Below are 17871 nucleotides of genomic sequence, written 5' to 3' on the forward strand. Positions count from 1 at the left end.
TTGTACTCTTGGATGTCAGACAGTGAGGCTCATTGTCAGCTTTCTACCATGCACAGGCCCTGGGCCTGCTGAGAGTAGACAGTGGTGACCAGACACTAGGATACCTGCCTCGTTTGGCAGGCAGGGAGCCAAGGGCCCAGTAATGATATGTTTCGAGTTTATATCTTACAGAGTTTTGCCTGCCTCTTGGGTACAGTGCTGTGAATGACAGGGTTCTCCACAGTTCCCTCCCCACAGAGGTCAAGGGTATTGGCTAAGCTACACCATGGTACAGGCAACAGAACTAAGCTGAAAAAAAAAAAAAAGACAGGGTGATCTAGATTGCGGAGAACTGAGATGGAAGTGTGCCTATGCCTAGTTTCTGCATATCTGTCCCTGTGCAGCTTTGAGCCTGGGCACCTCTGGCCATCACAGGATACTGGGTCTAGGAGGAGAAGCTAAAAGGCGGCACATCTGAGTCTCAGTATAGCCAGAGCCTAGAGAGGGGGAGTGGAAAGGGGGCTCAGAGACCAGGACAGGAGAGCTCAGGCTCCAGGGCGGGTTGAGCCTTGGGTTGGGTGAAGTCTTAGCAATCCAAGGCCCCGCCCCAAGGCGGGACCCGTGGGGCGGGGTCTCAAGGCCTGGCTTGTCCCGCTCTTCTCCACCCGGCGCCGCGCGCCACCAGGGCTCTGGATTCACCGACGGCGGGTGCAAGGACAGACTGACGGCGGCGCAGCTCAACACAGAGCACGGAGTACAGAGTGAGTATGGAGCCTCTGGGTTTCCACGCCGCGCTCCCTCTAAGTCGGTCATTTTCTCTTGATCGCTGGCTACATCTCTCTGGCCTTCCATATCCCAGTCTTGTCCTTCAGGGTCTCCCAGGGTCACCCCCGCCCCCGCCCCTCAAGCAGGGAAGACTGGGCCTCTCAATCTGGCACCACCCCACCCGCAGTCGCAAACTGCCACACATGCACTCATGCTAGCAGAAGTTACTGCAAGCTCTGCAGAGGCACAGGCCACCCCAACTCCCAGTCCAGAATCTCTCATGCACGCTCACCTCTCCCATGTCCCTCCGCACGTGCGTGCTTTTACACATACTTGCCTGTATTAGGCATCCTTCAGGCATGCAAATGTGTCCGTGTTAAGCACGCGTGCGTTCAACATCCATAGAAAGTTTGGACCAACGCCGGCTGGTTCAACGCCTCGCTTATCTTCATCCACTATTTCACACGCATCTCCCACACAGGAGGCCTGTGTTGGACAATACCTGAAGACACAGAGGGCCCCACATTCAGGTGCACAGACAGTGTCACGGTCCCTAGCATCTGTGGTTCTCCTGCTGAGGAGTGGGTGCCTCACCCTAGGGAGAAAAAAGTGGCTGCTGATGTTAGTCTTGGCTCACTCTCGCAGTGGCCTGGGGGGCCCAGGAGGGGCTCAGTCTTCAGGGGTGGGCTTGGCTCCTCACCACCTCTTGTTTCTCCCTTCCCTCACCCCAGCCTCCTAGGCAAGGGGCCATCCCTTCTTCCTCAGCTGTCCTGAGATCTTGCCCATCTGCTTTGCGGTGATGGGCACTTGGGCCAGTCAGACGTTGGTTTGAACCAGCAGGTGTTCCATGACAGGTCAGAAAGACAAAAAGGAATTTGTGCTGGAGGGGCTTGTTGCTCAGAGGGTGCTGAACCCAGCCCTCCCCAGGGGAGGCCGGGTGAGCTTCCTGGGCTTGGCACTGAATGGAGCTGATGCATATTTGTGATGGAATGACTGGGGCTCTGCGCCTCACCTTCTGGAGGTGCCAAGCATGTGTGTGTGTGTGTGTGTGTGTGTGTGTTTGTGTGTGTGTGTGTGTGTGCGTGCGTGCAGGGCCCCCACGAGGAAAGGCAGAATGAGAGATGTTGCCAAGGGTGGTACCCCCTTGTCTTCCCGCCCACCCCTCCATCTAGTATGTAGAAAGCATCTGACTGGAGGCACAGTCCCGCCAGCCCTGGCTGTGACTAGCTCTGCGTGTTTTGCTTGGCTCTCAGTATGCTATTATTGTTTTTAAAAATTTAATTAGCTGCCAGCATTTACTAACTGGCAGCTTTCACAGAAAAGTCCGGATTTCCGTCTTTTCTTGAAAAACTCAAGCTCCGGCAGCTCAGGATTCATATGCCTTTGTGGTGTGCTTCAACCAGCGCTGCTGGCCTGCCTCCCTTAGGGGTGGGCCAGGGGCACCTTTGGTTAAAGTCTCTACCAGGCCTTCCTTCTGGGCTCCTGTCTGGCCTTTGGAAATCTGTTCTGGTTGTGACCCTTTAAATCCATTGCTCTCTCAAGGGTGAGCCCAGGCTAACTTCTGCCATGCCTTAAGTAAGCCTCCTACCGTTGAGGACTTTGGTCACTACAAAGGTGGGAGTGTCGAAGACTCAGGCTTACCAGGGTCCTAGTGATAGGGCAGACATTTTGTGCTGGTCTGTGGGGGTGATAGCCTGGTGTCCCCGTAGGAGGAAGGTGAGAGCGCCTGCTGGACCTGAGACAGGCCTCACATGGCATTTTTCATCTTGTTATTCTGAGAGCCACTCTGTGAAGCTATATCCTGACTGACATGGAGAAGGGAGTCTCAGAAAGAATTCAGCAAGCAAAGGACCATGTTCACACCCCAGAACAATGCTCTCTGCCCTTCCAGCACTGAATCCTGAGAAATGGAGACCTGGATGTCAGTGACGTTTCCTGAGTCTTGTCCATAGCGGACACATAGTAGGTTCTCAATAAATGCTCCTACCATGACTAAGGCATGGAGATTGCTCCTTGAGATCATGACGGAGCAGAGCCCAGGGTTCAGGAATAAGATTACACATAGCTTGGTCCACATGGCCCTTTGATGTCTGATGAGAATGACAGCTCCCTTTCTATGACTCCTGTGGTCAAGTGGAGATCACAAAGTAAACCCATGGCACCACTCAGGTGTGACCTCTTGGACATCTGCTGGCCTTGTGCCTTACAAGCTAGGCTGTGAATGATTTTTTCTTATTTCCCTAGCTGGCTTTGGCAAACAGGACACCACACAGAGAGGAACTCAGGATACCACACGAGCTAAGCTCATGTTCCTGCAGGCAACTGCTAGATGGGTGGCTTAGGGCATGGTGGTCACTGTGTTATTCTAAGCTGAAATTTCTGTGGTCTCCCATGCTCATCTTCCGCATGTGGCTGATTGTAGGTATGCTAAGCACCCCTGTGACATGTGGCTGCCTGTCCATGGCTCAGGGGACAGGAGGAGAGGGCCAGCCATTCACTGGCTGCTCCTTGGAGATTTCCTGGTAGGGAGGTAGTCTAGAGGCGGGGCCCTGCTCTGCCCCAACCCTATTCCTTGGACCTCAGTCTTTTCTTTTGTAGAGATTTCTAGCATTTACCAGTGCTCACGACCTTGCAGTGAGGAGGCAGAGATGGGGATGACTGTCTAGCATTTTGTCCTGGCCAGGTACAGATGCAGAACTCATGGGAGCTGGGGGTGGGTGAAGCAGATGCTGTCCATGTTGCTATGCAGCTGATTTTCTAACTGGAAGAGGTAGGGTGGAGTAGGGTGGGACTCAGATGGAAACATGAGAGGGAAAGACAACCAGGCATATGCCCAGGTGAACTGAGAGAGGGGGGGGGGGGAGGGAGGGAGGGAGGGAGGGAGGAGAGAGAGAGAGAGAGAGAGAGAGAGAGAGAGAGAGAGAGAGAGAGAGAGAGAGAGAGGTTGTTTTGTTTTGAAACAGAGTCTTGCTATGAACAGGGCTGGTCTAGACCTTATCCTGTAGCCTAGGCTTAGGTATGGGGTTAAGGGGCTCTTTGAGGAGAGATTTCTAAACTGAGATATGAACAATAGTGGCAGCTAGTGCCCAGGATGAGAGTCTCCTTAGTGCTTGTGTGGGAGAAAAAGGGAGGAGGTGAAGCTTTTGTGGGAAGGGGACAGGAGGAACAGAAAGGTATGGGGTGTACAGCTGGGAGTTTGAAATTTCCTGGAAGTTTTTCTGTTTGCTTTATTTTGGTTCTTGAGGCAGGATCTTGCTATGTAGCTCTGACTGGCCTCAACTCACTATGTAGTCCAGGTTGACCTCGGACTCCCAGAGACCTCCCTTCCTCTACCTTCTTAGGTTCCAGTTGAAGGAGTGTGCCAGCGTGCTCTAGAAGTTCCTGGAAGTTTTGTGCCAGGAAGCCCCAATATGCAGGACCATGTAAATATGCTCTGAACGTGTACAGGTCCAGAGGCTTCATGCCTCTGCAGAATGGTACCATGTGGTCACTGAGCCCGCTTTAGAGCCAGGCCTGGGGTCAGGGCAGGCCTCATCTTCAGAAAATGCATGCAAATGGGAAGTCAGACCTGACAGGGGTCACTAAGCTTCCTGTGACATGAGCTGGTCAAAGAGAGGCCAGCATATTCTTTTGCAGCATATTACGTAACTGTAAAAATTAGAGAGTAGGCTTTATGGAAAGATCTAGAAGGTCTTCTAGAAGAAGAAAACAAGGAGCTGACACTTGTGTAGCCATGCTGCCTCTTGTCAGATCAGAATACACATTCACATGGCAGCAGCCACTACCCCAGGGGAGAGGTATAGCCTGTGCCCACCCGGGAGGGGGCAGTGCTAGGGAGGTGAGACTTCGCACTGTATATCTTCTTATATTTGGGGTTTTGGACCTCATCGGTGTTGTAGGCTCAGAACATGCAGGAGAGGCTGGTATTACCATTAGCGAAGCCTTTGTGTAGAGTGCATAAGGCCCTGAGAGCCACCCCCTGGTGACACAGAAAACAAACCTCCATACATTATACAAAGCGAGCGGAGAGCCATCAGTGAGCAGGTGACCTGTGAGGTGTTGGGAGACCAGTGAGAGTTGCTATTCACATCTCTGTGTTCGTGACCTCGATGAACAGACGGACTCCTCCCTGGCACAGCCTGTGAGAGTTTCCACGGTGATTACATTGTATGGTGCCAAAGTCACGTTTTGCAAAGTCTAGCCAGTGAGCAAAAGGAAATTCTCCCCCCTCTTTCCCTCGCCCTTTCCTCTTGCCTCCTTTCCTGGGGTGTGCACTCCTGTTTAATCCCTGAGGACTGTCTGGAATGGGCATTTGGCATTTGGTTGGAAGCCCAGTCCTCACTTGGTCCTAGGCATATAGCCCAGCTCAGGGGGCAGCTCAGACCCCACTCTTACATCGGGGAGGAGCTGGTGCAGAAATATATTCCTGCTTGGCCTCCGATGAGGTTCACAGCTCTGCTGCCCAAATATTCTGCTTCTTCAGGTTCATTGCCTCACTCAGCTTCTGAGTTTTCCTGACTGTAAACTGGGCACTGCAGCCCTTTTCCAGTTTTGTCAGAGAAGACATGCTGCCTTCATACAGCAGGTGCTTCCTGAGCACCCACTATGTGTGGGATGCTTCCGAGCGCTGAGGATAACCCAGTGACCCAGGCCCCTTCTTCCACACTGAGCTTGATCTGGAGGGAGACACAGGTGGGAGGCAGATTAGTACATACATCCCTGTGAGCAGATGGGTGGGGAGGATGCCCAAGATGGGGACTGACAGTGGGCTCAACATTAGGGACCCCGCCCTGTGTGGGGAGACTGCTTCCCAGGAGACAGAAGGCCTGTCAAAACAAGGGACCAGAACCAGCTACAGGATGAGACCTCTGCCCACCCCATGACCGAGCGTTATGGAGGTGGGTGGGGCTGGCCACTGGAGATGCCACACCGATAGGGAGCTCTGATGGGTCAGGGAGAGGTCTGTTTGAAATGCAAGATCCCCATGGCAGTGACAGGGAGAGCAGGCTGGAGGTGACATCTAGGTTATCTCCTACCCCTACTACAGTTGGTGGCAGGGTGGCTTTGCATACTGGTGGGGTAACTGGAGAAGGCCTCAATGGGAGCAGTGACAACTGATTGGTCATACTTCGAGATGGTTGAGAGTCTAGTGGGCATTTTGTGCTTGCTGGAGTTGGGGCTATGTGTTAGCTCACCAAGTTTTCTTGCCAAAGCAAGTGCACTGCTCTAATGGAGGAAGACATCTCTTATGGTCGTCTTGAGGGCTGGGGGCTGCAGCACACTCTACCTAGGTACACAGCCAATGTGGAGGAGAGTACAGGGAGTTCAGAGGTCTCAGAGGCTGACCCATGAGGCAGCCACATCCAGACAAGCCTCAGGGAGCTGGGGGAGCTTCCTGGACAGGGTGCAACTACCATTCCAATGGGAAGAAAAAATGTGAGACTGCGGCCCCAAGAGAGTCTGGCTTCTCTTGGCGAGTAGATCTTTGATCATGAGAGGGGAGGTAGATAGAGCCCTGGGTATAGAGAACCCCGATGTTGGGCAAAGGGACAGTGACTGGCATTTGAGAATACTTTGAACATGGAGGCCAGACTCTGAGGTGACAGGGTAGGTAGACCAAGGTTCTGAGAGGACATAACTGTTGGCAGTCACACTAGAGAGGAAGAATGGGCCGTAGCCAGCTCTGTTCTCCATGTCCTCAGTGGTGGGTACTACAGGCCTCCGTTTGGCTTGCCTATTCCCAGGGTCCCTGGAGGGTCAGGCTGTGCGTCACTTACAGCCATTGTCTTAGAAGTTACTGTAACCTGGAAATGGTACAGAAATGCCTCTGCATGTGGACTGATTGTTGCAGAGAAAGTGCAGGTCTAAGGGAAGGTTGCTTCCTTCCTCGGGGTGGGAACCTGACTGTATTGTCCCTGGCCAGGGTCCCCACCCACGTCTTCCAGCTGGTAAGGAAATGGTGCCACCCACTGGTACTGGGCAGAGGCCAAGGGGCTGGTGGGAGCCTCAGGAGATGGGGCCTGGTGCGCTGAGCACCATTTGCTGCATCCACAGAAGGACATTGCCTGAGGCACACCTGCTCTCCCAAGGTCTCTCATCCCATTGGGCCTAAGCTGGTTCATCTCTGAGGTGAGAATAACATTCTCGGCTCTGCTGACCTTTGGGCTCAAGGACTGCTTGCATGTAGAAAGAGGCTCTGGTGTGAGGGGGGACAGGCAGTGTGTGGGAGGTGTGGAAAGGGCTGGCTACTTGCCTTTGGCCTTAGTCCCATGGTATCTCTCCCAGCCTCAGAGTCTCCACCTGGAGAATGGGTTGAGTGACAGCCTCCTCCCAGAGATTCATAGAGGTAGAAGGAAGGCCATAATCTGCATGCCCCATCTCCAAACACTCTAGGCAGATGGGCAGCACTGAACGGTGGCTTCTCTCTTGTTCTGTTCACTCCTCTGGTGGCTGAGGTGTCATTGTCAAGTTGATCTTTGGCCTCATGGTCCTTGGTACCCCCAGACTCCATTGTCCCTTACCTGTGACCCTCAGCCTGAATGCCCAGCGCTAACTTTTATCCAAGGAAGCATTCAGGAAATCTAAAAATTTCTGGCTTTAGGGCCGTCTCAGCCTAAAAGCACATCAGAAAGATATTGCAGTACGGAAACCCTTGGGACCCCTGAGCACCCTCCCTGCTATTTCCCTTGGGTCTGACCCATATTGTGAGAACTGACCCTAAGGTCAGTGAGATGGACCGGGGAGGTGGGGGGAGGGAATGGAAGCGGGGGGGGGGAAGGAAAGGGAGGAGAGTGAGGGGGAGGGGGAGGAGTGGAGGGAGAGGGAGAGGGAGAACGAGAGAGGGGGCGAGGGGGAGAGAGAGAGAGAGAACACAGTGTGGAGCACGTGGAAAGGTAGGTAGCCAAAGGAGAAGTCCTCCTGAGACCCAAGGATCAGGGCATCGAGGCGGGTGGTCTCACCACAACCTGCTAATGCACTCCGGTCCCCGACGTGCATACATGCATATGAGTGCATACATGCATATGAGTGCATACATGCATATGAGTGCATACATGCATATGAACACAAGAAAACACAGGAACACACACACATAGACACATGCACCCACAGAAAACACTCCCTCCTTTTATTTTCATTTTATTTATGTGTGTCCCTGTATGCATGCATGTGATTGTAGTTGCCTGTGGAGGGAGTCACTGGGTTCTTCAGCCTCCACACTACCTCCTAATCATCACAGGGCCACAGGGAAGTTTCAGGGAGGAGCATTTCTGGAGCCCTGGGCCACCTGCTCTCAGTTGCCTTGAACCCATGGGTTTGATTTTGAGTCCCATCTTCAGGAACACCCGGTTTGGTCCTGATCCCTTTTCTCTGCCTCAGCAGTGGTGGCCTCTTGGCAGGGTGGGAGGTAGGGTAGGGCTTCTCAGACCCTTAGCCTGATGGTTGTACCAGGGCTGGGTCCAGATCTTGCTGGGCTTTGCACACCACCTGCTTCTCTGGCAATCTTGCAAAATACCCAAATTCCAGGTCTGTGTCAATAATTATTACTTGGCAAAGGCCTTGGGAGTTGTAGAGAAAACAGCTGCCCTCTCCTTTGGCTGGCATCTCCGTCCAGCTGTGTTGGCAGCTGAGGAAGATGGGTGCAGAGAGCCAGTGAGTCACAGAAGGACCCGGGAGGCTGTATGGTTTGGGGAGAGGGGAGTGTCTGTGCTCACCAGCCAGGGCTGGAGAAAAGGTGGGAAGTGAGCAGGTGAATGGGAGCCCATCACATGTGTGGCCACATATGCACCCATGATCCTAGAATTAATCTTCATTGTCCCCAAAAAGGCATTGAGAATGAAGGAAAGACAAAAACTGAGTCAGGGCAGGTGAGAGCCCGACCCAGGCTCTGAGGGACTCTCCCTCCCCCACAAATATGTGAGTAGCTTGCTACACAGTGGGCTCTTGCTGGACCTGCAGTTTGTGAGTGGGGTAGGTTTTCTCTGTAGCCCCCTGTGGGCTTCGAGATGCTATGGGGCTGTGTCATGGGTGGCCATGCTGGCTCCAACCCCATCCTTGCAAAACCATCTCATTCTCTAGGGCTGGCCCTTCTTAGAGGCTTGGATTCCACAGTGTTGGATCGTTTTGTTCTTATTTCAGCATCTAGGGATGTTTGTGTTGAATTTTCTTTTAGCTCTTGCCTGGCAGTATGGAGAGCCACGCTGACTTCCAGCCTTGTGTGGCTTCTGGCGTCTGATGCCTTAGGGGGAGTGGGCAGTGAGGTCTTCTGTTGTACTGTCTGTGTCTGCTTTAGATTTCAGGATTTTCCTGGTTTTATAGTGGGAGGAGGGGGAGGTACATTCCATTTTCAAGGCCTGGAGCAATTTTTAAAACAATCTTTTAATAGGATGGAAATTTTGAGGGGCCCTGTCTGTGCTGTCTCACGCTGGCCTCTGTCAAAAGGCTTTCCATTTCATTCTTGGTCTCCCGTGAGAATGGTGGTGTTCTCCTGCACCGGACTGGGCTAGGGGCTAAGCTCAGAGAGCCCTAGCTTCTCACCTGTGGACACACAGCAGGGGAACTCACTGTGCTGGGACCTCAACAAGGCCAGTTTGACTCGAGGGCCTGAGCTCTGGTGCTGGTCCCTGGGGCAGGGAGCTGTCTGAGGTGCTGGCCAGTGGTGGAGCCTTAGGCTGTGTTGGGGAAATAAAGAACGCTGACTCAGGATTTCCCTTGGTCTGTAACATCCATGAGCAAGCCTGGCTCTTTACCTCCATGCACATGTCCACTGGCCTATGACTCCACTCATGCATTGCTGATGTACCTGGTCACCACCCATCTTCATTCTCCATCTCCTCATCCACCCAACTGCCACCGACAAACTTCCTGAGCCACCCACGAGTCTACCTTCCCATCCATGTGTCCTCCACTCATCAGCAGCCCACCTACTCAGATCCCCATGCTCACTAGTATCCATTTTCTTATCCACCTTTTTGGGGATCCATCTATTAACTCACATTTTCCACCCATATATCCTTCTTCTGATCCTCTCAGCTAACTAGCCACTCACCTATCCACACACACTCAACTCCCCACCAAACCATCTGTTGACTCATCCACTCACTATCAACATGTCCTCTCATCCTCTTATCCATTTACCCACGACCCAATAACCCTCCCATATATCCATATACTCCCACATCTAATTCACCTACCGACTACCTGTATATAGCTTTTTCATCCACCTATGCATTCATCCATCTACCCACCTCCACATCCTCTCACCCACTTCCCTATCTATCTATCTATCTATCTATCTATCTATCTATCTATCTATCTATCTATCATCCATCCATCCAACCATGCATCTATCCATGCATCTGTCTATGCATGCATCCATCCACGAATCCATAAGTCCATCCATCTGTCCATCTACCCATCCATCCATCCATCTATCCATCCACTACTATCTACTAACTACCCCTTTAGCCACTTCCTACCCATTTGAGTTTGGCTTTAAGCATGGAATGGGACTAGGGGCTACAACTTCAGAGGAAACGCATCTCAGATTGGAGAAATGATAAGAGGAGGGTTTGGGAACCAGGAAGAGTCTTCTGGTTTGATAGGAATCAGTTCTTTGGAGGGCTCCAGAGGGAGGCAGCTTGGGTAAGATGGGTGGCTCGCAATAAGGAAAAAGCTTGGAGGGTGGTTCTTGGAGTTTTCACGTCAGCTGGGAGGCCAGGACAAGTCCCTGTCTCCCCAGAATATGCCTGTATGTCTATTAAGACTTACAAGTGAGCCAGTGATAGACCGGTTGGAGTTAGCTTGGGTTAGCTCATTGCAAGGTTTGGCTTTTCAATTAGCTTTGGGTGCAGCTGTGGGTGTGCCTTGTTCTGTTTCTCTCTCCTTCCTCCCTCCCTCCCTCCTTCCCTCCCTCTCTTTCCCCCTCTCTCCTTCCCTCCCTCTATTCCTCCCTCCTTCCCTCCCTCTCTTTCCCCCTCTCTCCTTCCCTCCCTCTATTCCTCCCTCCTTCCCTCCCTCTCTTCCTTCTTCCCTCCCTCTCTCCCTCCCTCCCTCTCTTCCTTTCTTCCTTCCAGCTGAACTGGCTGCAGTGTCTTCAGTTTCCTTCTGAGGACAGGATGACTTCAGGGATTCTTGATTCCTCATACAGGAAGATGGACACTGGTTGTTCTCCCTGTCTCCCCTGAGCTGGGTCCTGTAGGCTCTGATTGACTTGGTGTCCACCACTGAGCACTGTTGCGTGGGAAGTGCTGAGTTGAATGCAGTGGGCCCCAGAGGGTAATCTAGGGGGCTGTTCTTACAAAGGGGTGTGCTGATAGTCACATCCATCCTTTGTGCCCCACAGAGCTTCAGTGTTGACAGAGCGCACTGAGTGGGATCAGTGGAGGCAGCCCAGGCAGGCGGGACTTGGAGCTAGCTACAGGGAGGTCAAGGGTGCACAGTTGTAGGCTGGATGGAGCCCCAGGTAGGAATGCTGAGATCAGTCTTGGCCCGGGCAAGCTCTTCTCACTGCTCCACCCTGGGACTGCTTCCGCTTTGTAGGGTTTAGTAACAGGGGAAGGCATGGCTGGAGCACCCCCAAGCCAAAAGCAACATTTTCTTTTCTGGAAGGTTAATGAAGGGTGCTGGGCATTAAGCTGTATAATTTTTCACCTCTTGTCCTGGTTATGAGATTAGCAGTTCATGCCTATGAATCCAAGGGTCAGACCTCACCCGACACTTGGCAGACTTTTACTCTTTTCTTTCTTAGGGAGGAGTGGAAAGGGAGGGTGAAGCCTGGCTGTTCCAATGAGAGTTTGTTTTTCCATCATTCTCATGAGCTCACCCCTTTGAAGGAAAGCCCAGGGGCTGGAGAGTGGGTGAGGAGCTGCCTGGCACCCTAAATCTCACGTGGAGCCAAGCAAGCTTATCCAGTTTTTGCCTTTAAAAAAAAAGACTTAACTTATTATTTTGTAGCCCAGGCTGGCCCCAAACACCTGAGCTCCAGCATTTCTTCTGCCTCAGCCTCTCAAATAGCTCGGACCATATGTATATGCCGCCATGCCTGACTCTGGGGCATCACTTAATCCACGACTTGCATTTGGACCCAGCATGTCCCTCCTTCTCTTCCCAGGGTATTGTGGGTTGGGTGTCTCATAACATTTCACTCACCGTCTTCAGCTTCCACAATACTTCCTGGCCTACCCCTTTGCTCAAGTTCTGTGCTCCAGAGGACCCCAGACTCTTCCCCGAGTCCCTGCTGACTCCTTCCAAGCACAGTCAGGCTTGGTCTGTGACCAATCACACCATACTGTGTTGTGTGACTTTGGGTCACAGGAAAAGAAGGAAGTAGAGCTTTAGAGAGAAGGCAGACTTGAGGACAGTTGGACTGTGTGTCTCCTGTGCCTTCCCAACTGTCCATTCCCCAGCACCCTGCCCTCTTTTGTTGCCTTTTTCTGAATGACTTGGTTATTTCTTGTGTAAAGCATCTTAGGGGGAAAAGCACATGTGCAGAATGTGCTTCGGTGTTGTTCGGGTAGAGCAGGAGAGCAGACCCTCGGTGGTACCGCCATCATGAATCAAGAGGCTATCCCTGGAAGACACAGTGGCTCTGTGGGTCTTTCCTCCAGGAGACTCGGCCACGGGGAGGCATGGCATCCTATAAAAAGGGTGTCCAGCCTTTTACCATTGTCACCTACAGTTGTGTGGGCTACATTCACAGATCTGCGGGAATCATATGGCCTGTAGGCTGGAGGCTGGACATACCCACTTGACAGACTGGGTTTTTCTAGATTTCCTGCTTTCTAGGATTGGGGTTGTCCTCAGATCTTGGAAGGGGATGTGTGCAGCTTCTCTTTGAATTCCAAGCATGTTGTTACCCAGTGACCTTATGTAAAAAGAGTGTGTGCCCTGTGCTCTGCCCAGCTCCTTGTATACCAGACGTGTGTGACTAAGGTCATTCGTACCGCTTCTCCCTTGCCCCCTGACCACCTACTTTCTCGTTGTCCACTTCTCATCTCCTGTCATCTCTCTTGCAGTTACCCACAGTGATTCAGACTGATTCATGACCCAGGGCCTTTGCACATGCATTTATTTCTTCTGCCCATTGCCATGCCCCAGACCTTTGGATGGATGCACTTTTTTGGGGGAAGGGCTGGGTTTCAGTTGAAATGTTACCTCCTCAGCTCCTTTGTCCTCTTTTACCAAGGGTGTCTAGTTCTCTGTCACAATGCCCCAATTGTCTTACTGATTTCTTTCCTGCTTTTTTCATCTACTTTAGGCAATTGGTCCCATACAAGTCCGAGCCCCCCCCCCCTCTCTCTATCTATCTCGTGCACATTCTTTCTATATTTGTTTGTTTGCTTTCTGGTTGTTATTGTTGGTAGTAGTAGTCCAGCTATGTAGCCCAGGCTAACCTTGAACTCATGATCCTGTGTCACAGTTTCCAAAGTGCTAGGATGACAGTTATGCCCTAGCAGGAGGACTTATGTTGTTCTTGCCCACTGTCCCATCTCGGCATCTGGACAGGGCTGATGAGAATGAGGTGGAGAGGTGCTTGCTGGACTGAAGGACTTGGGCTCCTATTGCCACTCAGGTCTGAGCTCATATCCCTTAACTTCCCTTTCCGATTGTGGCTCTCATCAGCGAATATAGTTAAATGAAATAACCACACCCAGGCCCTCGCAGCCTGATATCTGGCACTGAGTATGAACCTCGAAGCTCCGGACTAATGGCTTGTGCCAAGAACAAGCTTATTTTCTCAGTGAACTAATGACTTCCTCTTATCAGACGAGGAGTGCCGGGTCACCCTCTAATTTCCCTTTTGGCACCGGCTGCCAGGAAGCTTACTACTAAAGTCAGGCTTCGGGAGCAGTGGCTGCTTCCTGTCAGGTCTTCCCTGTCCCCTGTCTGTGAATTAGCCACTCTCTTTTGGCTTTTTTTTTTAATCATTTTTGAGTGTGTGGCTCAGTGTCACTAAGAGCAGCCACACTGTTATGTCACCATTTCTGTCTCTAGACCCTTTAATCCTGAACAGAAACTCTGGCCATTCAATACGAGCTCCCTCTGTGTGTCCTGGCACCCGCCATTCTGTATTCTGTCTGAGTCCATTTGCTCTATGTAGTTTTGTAAGCTGACTTTTTAGTGAGTGTCCATTTTGACCAGCTTGTCACTGGACATCATGTCCTCAAGGGGCATCTACATGGGGGCCTGTGCCAGAGTATCCTTGCCGAGGCTGTTATTCCACTGACAGGATAAACGGTTTGTCTTTGCTGGCCTCTCTGTCAGTGAGCACATGCAGTGGTGAGTGTGGGCATTTGGGATTAGTTCTCAAAGACATGGTCTTATCCTTCTGGGCCTTAGGTGACCCCAGGATAATCTGTGCATTTAAAGTAAGTTATGGACAATTTTGGAACCAAGTCCCTTCCCCTCCCTCTCTGGTGTGTGTGTGTGTGTGTGTGTGTGTGTGTGTGTGTGTGTCTTTGTCTTTCTGTGGGTGCACTTGTATGTCTGTGCATATTTCTCTCTCTCTCTCTTTGTATGTGTGTCTGACTGTGTGTTTGTCTGTGTGTATGTATGTGTTCTGTATGTCTTTGTATGTGTGGGTCTGTGCAGGGCATGTGTTTGCTTTTGTCTCTTTATGTGCCTGTGTGTGCACTAGACACAGTTATGCATGGCTCCAGTTCTCTTCACCTGTTGTCTCCTCAGTTATCAAGTGTTCAAGTGTTGGTCACCGATGACTCACACCTGTAGCTTCTCCAGCTGCTTGCTCTTGACTGGAAGCTGTCTCCTCACCTTAGCATAGCTCTTCCTGGTCTTTGGTAGGGTGAGGGCTGAGCTCTGGCGCCTGTACCCTTCAGGATCCGTTGATAGCATGGTGCTGCACTGAAGCTGGGACCCTGGTTACCCAGGAGCTATGGCCTGCCGAGGCACGCAGTGCATACGCCTCCATATTCCAGACCCGAGACCAATGGGAACTCAGGACACATTTCTCACCATTGAGGGTCTTGAGGAACTGTAGGCTCTTGGTTGAATTTGAAGAGGCTGACACATTGAGGGTGACTAGAGGCTAGACATAGTGGCCCACTTAGGAGAGGGTACAGAAGGCAAAACAGAGGAAGAATGACCCTGAAGTTTAAGGCTATCGTGGTCTACACAGTGAGTTTCAGGCTATCTGGGACTACATGGCAGATTGTATTGCAAACAAAGGAGAAGCCCAAGTCTTTATGGAGTCAAGATTGGAGCTCTCAGATCTCACAGAGAGATAGCAAGGCTAAGTTCAACCAGAGCAGCAGAGAGAGTGTGGACAGTTTGGTGTCATAATACAGGGTCCCATGGGTGGAACTGTGCACAAATGGGCTTGCTGCTGGCTTGTTGTCCTCTGGATGGATGTGGGGATGGGTCTGGCAGCCTTGGGGGTGGCCCCCTGGCCTAGTCAAACTGATTCCTCTTGTTCTGACTAGCCAACGAAAGGGGTTTGCAGGTTTATTTCCCAGCTGTCAGCCCAGCTGTTTGCAAGCCCCAGGGTTTTCTGTAGCCGCCTATCATTTAAAGGAGATTCCCTCCTAATGCTTGGGAAGTTTTCAGGCATACAGCACCAGGCTGAGGTTTTCATCCAGTGCAGGCTACCAGTTAAAACAGGATTTCAGATACACAGCAAATATGTCCTAAATATCGCAAGGGGTGTACTTACCCTAGACTAGTGTGCATTGCTGTTTGAAATGCCAGCAGGACTGCAGGCTCTGGGTTTTTATATCCTAGTTCTAGCAGGCCTTGTCTTGTCAGAATCAGAAGTTATCAGAACTGGAGAAGCAAAGGACTCAGCTTACTGTATAACCCAAGTCACATGCAGAAATGCTCCCTTGGTGACAGTTTCAACTCCCATAGTCTGATTATCTGCAGCCAGCCTTGGTCCAAAATATAAAGTAGAAAATCTCAGCAATGAACGTCACAGGTTAGAAATGGTGTGAATTCTTGGGGCAAGTGATGTCATCTAGTGCCCTCCAGCCTGGGACCTGAGCCATTCTGTCCAGCGGATCCACACAGTGTTCACTACCCTCTCCATAGTCACTGAATAGGCTGTGGCATTGTTATGGAGCTTGTCTTTAAGGGGTCCCATGTCACTTAATCATAGTCCCAAAGCACAGAAGTGTTGAAACAGGAGCTGACAGTGGTAGTCGATATGCCAACCAGATGGGGTGCTTGTTGAAGGGACAGGAGTGACGATTGCAATAAAGGAGGAAGGTTGCTTGCTGCTGAAAGTGCTTCTGTTAAGTCATAACATGCAGTCACAACAAACATGGAGATGTTTGAGGTCTCAAGCACCCCCTGCGGATGCAGAGATGCTTTCCCAGAGAATAAGGGGATTGCTGGGGACTGCCATAGATCGGCCATTGCTCTCATTGGGGGCAGATCCCACTTTTACAATGGTAGGAATAGTGTGTCCTCTTGGGAACCCTCTGACTTTTCAATGTCCTTGCCAGCTCAGACAACAGCTTGTACATGATTCCAAAGCTCAAGGGCATAGGTTAATAGGCACTTGTCAATCACTTCACTGGAGGACTGTGGTTTGTAGAGGGTCAGGGAACAGTGAGGACTTGAGGAGGAGTTGTGCCCAGTTACAGAGACCAGCAGAAGTCTAATCAATGTCTGGGAACACTAGTGACTGGTATGTCAGAGACCTGTTTCTCTTCAGCATCCTTCTCACCCAGGGGCCTGTGTGAGAAGGGTGTGGAGAGTGTCTCTATTGGGTATCACTGAAGAGAGAACTTTGCTGAGTGGGGCCCTACCCATAAGGCCCTGTGCATGGTGAAGTCAAGGCATGTGTTGTCTAAAAATTTAAAAAATGTGTGTATATAGTATATGTATTTACACATTTGTAAGTGTGCATGTGTATGGAGGTCAGAGGTCAGTGACAGTGTCTTCCTTTTTCTCTCTCCACGTTACTTTTTGAGTCACAGTTTCCTACTGAACCTGGAGCTCACTGATTCAGCTGGGATGGCTGACCAGAAAGCCCCAGGGATGCTTCTGTCTCTTGGTCCCCAGTGCTGGGGTCACAGGCATGTGTGGCTGCACCCAGATTCTTAGATGGGACCTGGGGATCAAACTGAGGCCCTTGAGCTTGGGAATCATGTAAGGCTGGCCCAACCCCCAGCTCTCCGAACATGTGTCTTTCTGTCTCAGGAACACGTTTGCTTTGTACATGTTGGCCTGCCGCAGTGACTGTGTTTCTGTTCTTTTTCCTTCCCTTCCCACTTTGCGGTTCATTTTGAAGGTACCCTGGGTCCCTGCTTTCCATGTTGTGGGGTACATCAAGGGGTGTAGCTCTTAGGCTGCAGGCAGGACAAAAATGGAGCTGTGGCCACTTGGGTCTGGAGGACAAGGGGCAGCCAAGAGGAACCAACAATAGCTATGAAGGAGGAGGGAGAGTTGGGGAGCAGGAGTTGTGGCCATGGAGAAAGAACCACTGCTATAATATCCCTGAGAGAAGGAGGGGAAAAGGTAAGGAGTGGACACACCCAGCCTCTCTGTTCCTCCCTCTGACAGGACAGAAAGTTGGAGAACCAAGATGGGGTTGCAGCCGAGTCCAGTTTTCCTGGTGCAGAGCAGCACAGCTCAGGGTAGACAGCCAGACAGTGACTCACCTCGCACAGTGGTACCATCATCCCACAGACCAGCCCGGTGCTCCCTGGGTGTGGAGCGTGTGCCAGCTACATATGGTGCCATGTAGCATGGAGGCGCCAGGGTACACTGGATGGAGCTGTCCTCACAGGATGCTGTTCCAGCATAAGTCCTATGTGCACTTCACCTCTGGAGGGTGGGGCTCACAGGGAAACTGGGACACCCCAGCTATGTATGGTTGAGACCTTACTCTGGAGCATTCATCCATGAGGTAAGAGCCAGCTGAGAAGGCGTGTGAAGGCCCCGGAGTTCACTGGAGTTTTGTGGAGGCTGCTTGGCTCTCCCTTTCCCTTCCTCCTCTGACCTCTGTTTTTTTTGGGGGGGGGTTCAGGACTTAGTTGGGATGAGCCCTCAGGACACCAAAGATCCTTCAGATTCTGTAGGTGGCATGGGCACAGGCTCCTTCCTCCTGTGTTATTTTTATGGGATGTGTGCTTCCTGACATCCCAAATCCTGCCTGGCCCAGTCCCT

At 51.5% G+C, this 17871-nt stretch overlaps 1 protein-coding gene across 2 annotated transcripts in view; it reads left to right on the forward strand.

Annotated features, from left to right (window-relative positions):
* The first annotated feature begins 662 nt into the window (after positions 1 to 662).
* Fbln2 (fibulin 2) overlaps positions 663 to 17871 on the forward strand; it is a 59188-nt gene continuing 41979 nt past the window's right edge. For both annotated transcript variants that reach the window (NM_001100490.1, XM_087656210.1), the window contains 1 exon segment: positions 663 to 740. The gene's annotated coding sequence lies outside the window, so the exon portion shown is untranslated.

The sequence above is a fragment of the Rattus norvegicus genome, chromosome 4 (assembly GCF_021556685.1).
Source record: "Rattus norvegicus strain SHRSP/BbbUtx chromosome 4, alternate assembly SHRSP_T2T, whole genome shotgun sequence".
NCBI lineage: Eukaryota > Metazoa > Chordata > Mammalia > Rodentia > Muridae > Rattus > Rattus norvegicus.